We start from the raw sequence: 7,215 nt of genomic DNA on the forward strand, positions 1-7,215 counted from the left end.
TGTCGAAAGGTACCGCCCGGATTGGTGGAGTCTGCCGTGCTGACCGATCAACGAGACATCCTAGCAGCAGAGACAGGCCGTGCTGCAGAGCCAAACGACACTGAGGAGCTCTTTCCGGACCACGCGACTTCTGGAGGAAGGCGATATCATCTGCGACCAAGGAAGTGAGGTTTCCAGTACCGGGACATACTGTCAGAACGGCCCTTGGGTTAGTGAAACGGAGAGCCGATGAGGCAAGGGGGGGGGATCAGCCCTGCATTAGTGTAGCGACACCCGTCTTGGCCCGCTGGTGAAGAAATCAACCGCTGCCCAAGGGGAAGAGTTCTGACAGACTTTTTAGTTTCAGGAAGATATCAGGGTATTGTTTTCTTTGACATGGAGAAGAAGAAAATTCTTTGTGCGTTGGGGTTCATGCTAACAGTAGCTATCGTTGGTATAACCACATGGTTTGTGGAGGAGGCAACTCCTGCTCGAAAGATGCTTGTGTTGACGACTCCAGTGCCTGCGGAGCACTACTTTTATACATTGCCATATCAAGAGTTGAAGCATCGACAATCCTATTTGAATAACACTTTCATTCAGATGCTGCATCATACCCACGTTGCTACGAACGCTACGAACTGTTGGATATGTGGGATGATGCCAGCCCATCAGAAGAAAGGAGGTACGCCATTCATACCACTTCCTTTCTCTCACAATGGCTCTTGTAGAGCATGGTACACTTTGCTGTTTGCCACTCGGAAACCGACAGTGGGACGATTGCTTTTCAGACTTAATAAAGAATGCCATCAGGACAAGAATGGATATCCACAAGCGAATGGGACAATTTGGGAATGGGAAGAGTACCGACCGGACAATGAATCCATCCCCTATATCTTCACGAACACCAGAGACACTGTGGGGAAGGACAAATTCGTAATCCAAGTAGCACAAGCCCAAGCGGACCTGTGTGTCCAGAGTGTGGGTTTTATCCCTGTGGGTGTCAGTGATTGTATAACCGTATTAAACATCGATGGGTTAAACAACAGCACCTTCCTAGCGTCCCATAATACCTACTTTGTATGTGGAAATAAAGGCTATTACCGTTTGCCGGCTGGGTGGTCTGGGGTATGTTATGTATCATTCCTATTACCTCCTGTATTCTTAGCACCTGCGTCATACCATAAGGATTTGAAATTGCTGAATAACGTGACTGTAAATAGATATAAACGTACTTTATCGATTAACGATGTGGATCAAACTGATACCAGCTTGCAACAGTATATTGATTTTAACTTAGGACTGTTTTTCTTTGTTGGAGCCGCTTTGAATAGTAGGAAGATCCGAAGATTAACAAGAGTGGTAGAAGCTGTGACTAATCAGACTGCCGCTGCTCTTGGGAATCTTACGGAAGAATTACAGATTACCAGGATTGTTGCATTGCAGAATCGTATGGTGTTAGATGTTATGTTAGCTGATCGAGGTGGAGCTTGTAAAATTATCGGAAGCAGTTGCTGTGTGTTTATTCCTGACCACACACCTTCAGTCTATAATGCAATTAACAGGTTGCATAAAATTGCAGCTGAAATCCACACAGAAAACGGCACTTGGTCCTTTTCTGGATGGTTTTGGGCGTTGGTTACTGCCTGGGGATGGAAGGTCTTAACTGGTCTCTGCATTATTATAGCAATTCTGTTCTTTCTCTGTATGTGTATTCAATGTGGACCATTGTGCTGTTCCGTATGCATTTCATTCTGCATTCCAGATAAGAAAGCTATTGCCGATGTTGCTCGCCAGAAGGGTCTAGCTAAAGAGGTTAAGGGAATGATGATAATTGATATATATGATGATTATTCTTGGAAGCCGGATGTCTTCAGTAAATGCTGAAAGGGTCGTCTGTTGTAAATTAAAGCAGAAATGTGATTAAGCATTTACTGAAAACATTAATGCTTTCCCTTGCGATCATGTTTTCTCCGTTATGTTGACCGAAGTCCGGACTCCATTTTGTATTGGCATGCTGCCATGTGTTCACCACGAGGAGAGTCCGACCTCTGTGTTAGTTGCTCTTGTAATCTGCCTAGCAACAGTTTATAAATAGCTCTCTCTTGTCCGTCTGGCGCATGCCCAGACTTGACCACATCTGTTCTAATTAGCCTTGCTTGACCATGTCCTTTTGCGGGCTTAAGGAGTGTGTTGGCTCCGCCCATGTATTGATTCAGTATCGAGAATGACCATAAATGGTAATGTTCTTCGACCTCATGTTGTATCCACCCACTTATGAGCCCCTCTGTTGTGTATAAAAGGGGACTGTGTACGCAAGTTCTTTGTGCTACTCCATGCAATACTGAAGAGTGTTGTGTGGATTGTAGGACCACCCTTAAGGGTTAATAAACGTTGTTTTTTTGTACTTTGCAGTTTCCGTGCCAACTTCCTTATAGATTCCGTTACAGGAGAGCGAACCCTTGTGCTTTGCGGGCCTAGCTGGGGCCTGTATTCATCAGCGAGACCTATTGGCTATGCCAATGCTTGTTTGGTTTATGGTTTGGTACGCCCCTAGGGCCCAAACGTGTATTTGTGCTATTACTGTTGATTGCTAACTTGTAACTTAAGTACTTCGAACTCCAGTCTCATAAAGAGACTAGAAGGGTGTGTTTTATCTTAAATACATATATTTTATATATATACCTGGTGTGGTTGTCCTTTCATTTGGTCATTCAAGAGATTATAGACTGGTAAAACAAGCTGCTTTACATTCCTTCAAGACTTAGCCTGAAGGCTGCTCTCCATAGCTCCCACTAGGATAGCTTTCAATAAAGGTTGTCTATAACCATAAGGGGTTGTTTGGACTGATACAGGGTGCCCACTATAACTAGTGGACAGCATATATCAGGCCAACTTCTCACAAGCTAGAGCAAACGTTTCTAAAAACACAGTGAGGAAGGTTGTCGCGCAGAGGAAGGCCTTTCTTAAAGGTTGCTTGAACACCTTTCATTTGCATATATTTATTTTTGGGTGCTAAACTAGCACTATTGAGGAGAAACGTTTGTCCAGGCAGCGTCAACCGGTTAAAAATGACAAAATACTGAAGTAATAATATCACAAAATGTGCTGCACAATTTAATCAACCCTGCCGCATAATTTGGTCTTCCCCACCGCATAATTCCAGTGGCACTGCGTATTGCTATGCTCCTATCTTTTATCCGGTCCATCGATCTCTACTGCTCTTGCGCCTTATCCATTCCCAGTAGCTGTGCCACTGTGTTCTGCTCTTCCTGCTATCCATGCTTCAAAGCCTGACCCCTTTCCAATCACTGTAAGCATTGTCGCTCCTCATATTCCTTGACGTTGGGAGATCAACTGGCATGGGTGTGAATTCAGGACGGGGAGTGTAAGAATTCAGGACAAAGGGTCAAATTTCAGGACAAAAATTCAAGACGGAGGGTCAAAATTCAGGACAAAAATTCGGGACAAAGGGCAAGTTTTACCAACACTACAAATTAGGTTGTTCAATAGTATGTAAGTAAATAGACAGCAGACATAAGTACAAGTCAAAATAAGTTTATATTAGGTTAAAACGTAGTACAGCACACCAAGCAAAATTTGACCACGGAAATAACAGAGTTTTGACACCGGTAATATTAGTTTTGGTGCTAGTGTTTGAAATTATCTTTTTTCTCTGAACTAGCACACTTCAGTAGTTCTTTGTTCTTAAGAGCTAATAGGTAGCAGTCAGCACACAAATGTTTCATCTTCGCCTGGATCTGCAATTCTGCTTTAACAAGATCCACATTCCACCTATTTCGTGTGTCAGTCCAGGTGAACTTCAACTGAGAAAAAATCCTTCCAGTAGGTGCATTACTGCCTGGCAAGCTAAGTATAAATTATATTATTTTTTTTATGTTAGGGATATCACAAGCCAACTTTGACAAAACATTCAGCCATTTCTGTGCACATGGCAAGTCTGTGCTTGCACAGCTCGCATAGCGGAAACAATTACACTATACTCATTAAATAAATGTTGCAGTTCCAAATGCCGGGTCAAGTTAACTGCATCGGCAGCTTTGCAGAGCTGCTGAAAAGTGAGAGTTTCTCTTAAGCAGCATGGTTCTATTGCTGACAAATAATGGCTCTCTGAAAAATCAAACCATTGTCCTAAGTACTTTAAGGAGCGCTCCAAAAATGTCAAAAAATCGCTCTTCATGCTTGCGCTCAACTCTGAGTCATGGGACACTAAATAGCTGTGTACTTGGAAACCAAAGAACAGATTCTCCACTCTGTCCTTTAAGTTGTTCCTTAATATTCTGAAGATGCCTGGTACCTCTGGGGCGCTCAGCTCATCCTTCTCCAGCTGCAGGATACACGTGTTAAAAATGACCAAAATGTTGTGCACAAAGAAAAGGTAAACCTCGCCTTGTGACATAGTGGCCTCCCCACTTTCAAGTCCTAGAAAATCCCATATTGCTCTGAGTGTTTTTTCTGGCCCAAGGGAAAGAAAATAAGATTTTAGTGCTGCCCTGCACTTCAACAGTCGCGCAATGGCTGGGAATAACGTGGGCCACTGTGTTGGGACATGCCAAAACAAAGGCTGCTACTCTAGGTCCAAAAAAGCGAAAATCTCTTTCAACTCTGCTGTCCGCTTTGCGGAAGAAGAGAAATGGTTGTAGACTTTTAGAACAAAGGATTCTACATCCATTGAAAGTCCATAATAGCATGTTTAGCACAGTTATGCAGGATATGGGCAGAACAGTTTGCAGGCAGAATGTCTCCATTTGCTCCATTCAAGAGCTGGAACACAGAATGATGTCGTCCATGGTTGACACTTGCGTTGTCCCCACAGTATGCCGTGACCTGCTCCATTTTCAAACCATGGTTATTTAATTCTGTAGTGATCTGCTGTGCAATAGCTGTAGCAGTCTCTGCTGCATCCTCGTAGAAATCCAGCAGAGCGTAGGCCACACAAATTAAAGTGCCGCAACAAAAGTGGGTAGAGTTTAATATTACCTTTGTTTGAGGCAGCCGCGGTCGGTAGTAGGAGGACCTGCAGGGTGGTGACGTGGGGAGGGGGAGGGGCAGGGTGGGGGGTAGGAAACTATGGATTACGGAAGTTTACAGGTAAGTTAACATATAAATTAATAAAACGAATTTCGTTGCGTGCACTGCATCGCATTTGGGGATGCAGTGCACGCAACGAAATTCGTTTTATTAATTTATATGTTTACTTACCTGTAAACCTCCGTAATCCATAGTTTACTACCCCCCACCCTGCCCCTCCCCCTTCCCACGTCACCGCCCTGCAGGTCCTCCTACTACCGACCGCGGCTGGTTTGAGGCATCTCTGCAAACGGAAAAATATCCATCTTTTAAATCTTCTTGTGCTTGATGCAATGATAGAGGTGCAAGCACATTCACAGTGATGCTTGATGCAGCCACAGGATGCTTTCATCGCAATGGATGAGTCGGGATTACATTACTTAGCTTCGCTTGATGCCACAGTCCAGGGAGCGGTAGGATATGTGATGCTTCACAGCATGGTACACCTGAGTCACCTCTGCAGCTGTGACCTAAAATATAAAAAAAGAATACACAAAGGTATAAGTACGCAAAGAAAATCTCCATTGGTGAAGAAAACAGTGGCCACAATGGCGCTTAGAACTGCAAATGTAAACTAAAGTGTCAGCTGGTAACCCAAAAGCAATTGTGATGTGCTCTTAATATAAACAGAGTAAGAAAATCGCGGGAAAGGCAACCTGACTTGGTAAACACTTCTGCACATTTAAAGAAAGTATCAGAAAATTGTTAGATGCCTCGCCTATTCAGTTTAGGAGTATTAGTGTGTGACAAAGCTAGACGAGTGTACAAGAATTATATAAAACCTATGTCACATTATGATGAAGCAAGCAATGACTTACTTTGGATACTTCAGGCTGGAAGCTTGGTTGCAGGTAAGATGAAATTGTGGCCATCTTTGCCCTGCCTGAGGCATTTTTCTTATGCTGTGCTCCTGCCTCATGGGCTTTGATCTCATGCTCTTCTCCATGGGCAATGGAAAAGTCTTTATTGCAGAGGTTTCACCTGGCCTTGTACACATCTTCTGACACCTTGCGGATGTTGTTGTGTGAAAGTTCCCATTCTGGTCTGTACTTCACAAAGCGCTTTTTTGCTAGTTTCTTGGGTGGCTCTTGTATGGAGTTGGCCTGCGATGTAGATGTTGCATCCGAATATTGCTCGCTATCCGATGTGAAGAACTCCTCTGCAGCACTTTCGACTGACTCATAATCAGACATTGCGTTTTTTCCCTTAAAGTACTTTGTAAAATACCCAACACACTTGCTTGTATATTCATACTGTATTCAATGAAGAAAATAAAACATATCAGGCGCTTACTTTCCTCTCACACACTGGATTGCCCCCTCACCAATCCTGGCATAGTGGAATAGAAGGACTTCTATGAAGCCCAATAAGTCTTAAAGGCTCCGTGTAACTAGGCCCAGTGTTAAGTTGAAAGCTCAAGTGAAAACACACAATCATTAGTATATAATAGGGCCTGCATTAGGGTAAACTATAAAAAAGGGTGCACTTACATTTGGCAAGACCTATCCTATAAATCCCTATTAGATTATAGGGTAGGGGTATTAAACCTACCTATGAGTCCCTAGTATATAATAGGGCCTGCATTAGGGTAAACTATATAAAAGGGTGCACTTACATTTGGCATGACCTACCCTATAAATCCCTAGTAGATTATAGGGTAGGAGTATTAAACCTACCCTATAAGTCCCTAGTATATAATAGGGCCGGCATTAGGGTAACCTATATAAAAGGGTGCACTTACATTTGGCATGACCTACCCTATAAATCCCTAGTTTATTGTAGGGTAGGGGTATTAAACCTACCTATAAGTCCCTAGTATATATTAGGGCCTGCAATAGGGTAAACTATATAAAAGGGTGCACTTACATTTGGCATGACCTACCCTATAAATCCTTAGTAGATGAAAGGGTAGGGGTATTAAACCTACCTATGAGTCCCTAGTATATAATAGGGCCTGGCTGTTTTGGGGCCAGCAGCCCTTTCTGCACTGGCTCCGTGTAACTAGGCCCAGTGTTAAGTTGAAAGCTCAAGTGAAAACACACAGGCATTAGTATATATTAGGGCCTGCATTAGGTTAAACTATATAAAAGGGTGCACTTACATTTGGCAAGACCTACCCTATAAATCCCTAGTAGATTATAGGGT

General features: G+C 43.2%; 1 pseudogene; it reads right to left on the bottom strand.

The window, feature by feature from the left end:
- Nucleotides 1–4,662: 4,662 nt before the first annotated feature.
- On the bottom strand, nt 4,663–6,263 carry LOC146789789 (uncharacterized; annotated as a pseudogene).
- Nucleotides 6,264–7,215: the final 952 nt, after the last annotated feature.

Source organism: Triturus cristatus, chromosome 10 (genome assembly GCF_964204655.1).
Source record: "Triturus cristatus chromosome 10, aTriCri1.1, whole genome shotgun sequence".
Classification (NCBI taxonomy): Eukaryota; Metazoa; Chordata; class Amphibia; order Caudata; family Salamandridae; genus Triturus; species Triturus cristatus.